Source organism: Penaeus monodon, chromosome 23 (genome assembly GCF_015228065.2).
Source record: "Penaeus monodon isolate SGIC_2016 chromosome 23, NSTDA_Pmon_1, whole genome shotgun sequence".
In the NCBI taxonomy this organism is placed as follows: Eukaryota; Metazoa; Arthropoda; class Malacostraca; order Decapoda; family Penaeidae; genus Penaeus; species Penaeus monodon.
In genome coordinates this window covers 37598751-37600151 of record NC_051408.1, presented here as the reverse complement: position 1 = coordinate 37600151, position 1401 = coordinate 37598751, and positions in this window count along the sequence as shown.

Sequence of the window (1401 nt, the reverse complement as noted above, 5' to 3'; positions counted from 1 at the left end):
TTTTTAAAAATTTATTAAAAAAACATTTAAAATAAACCAATTTAACTTTTAATTTAAACGAATTTAAAATTACGGTTTTAAATTATAAAAAATTTTTAAAAAATTTTTTTTTTAAATTTTTAAAAAATTTTTCTTTTAAAATTCATTATATAAAAAAAAAAAATTTAAATTATAATATATATTATATATAATAAAATATTATAAAAATAATTCTATATTTTTTTATTTTTAAAAAAATTTTAAATTTATAAAATTTAATAAAATTTAATTATTACAATAAAATTTATTTTAAAAAAAAAAAAAATTTTTTTTTTTAATATAAAAAAAAAATTTTATTAAAAAAAAAGTTTTTAAATATAATTTAACCCCTTTTTTTTTTAAAAACTTTTTTTAAAAAAAAATTTTTCCTTTTAAAATTTATTTTTTTTTTTTTTCATTAAAAAGAAATTTTTTAATACATTTAAAAATTATTAAAATTTAATATAAATTAAAAAAAAATTTTAATATTTAATTAATATACATTATATATTCTAAATATTTTAATACATATATAAAATTTTTTAAAAATTATAAAAATTTAAATACAAATAAATAAAAAAAAATTTTAAATTACTATATATACATATTTACAAAAATTTAATATAAAAAAATTAAAAATAATATATTTTTCAATAAATTTTGGAAAATAATTTAAATATAAAAAAAAAAATTTTTTTAAAAAACCCATATATATCATAAATAAAAAATATAAATATATTAATATATAATTATTAATAATTATATAAAAAAACATAAAATAAAATTTAAATAAAAAATTAAAATTTTAATAAAATTTTTATAATTTTTTAAAAAAAAAAATTTAAGTTATTAAACTTTTTAAAAAACATTTCATTTTTAAAATTTATACAAAAAATTTTTTTTAAATATATATACTAAAATTAATATATTTTAATAAATCATATAATACATAAAATTAATAAAAATAAAAAATATATAAATATAAAAAATTTTTAATATATAATAAAAAACAATATATATACATATAATAAATATATTATATATAAAAAAAAAAAAAAATTTTTATATTATAATTTTAAAAATTAAAAATTTTTTTAAAAAATACATATAATATATTTTAAAATATAATATACATATTTTTTTAAAAAAATTTTAAAAAAATTTTATAATAATATAAATTTTTTTTTAAAAATATAAATATTTTTTAATAATTATAAAAATTTAAATTAAATAAAAAAAAAAAAATATTAAATAAATATATTTTTAAAAAATTATTATTAAAATTAATAAAATTAAAATATATAAAAATTATATATAAAAAAATATAATTATATTTTTTAATATCTAATAATATAAAATGAAAAAAAATTTTTACTATGTTTT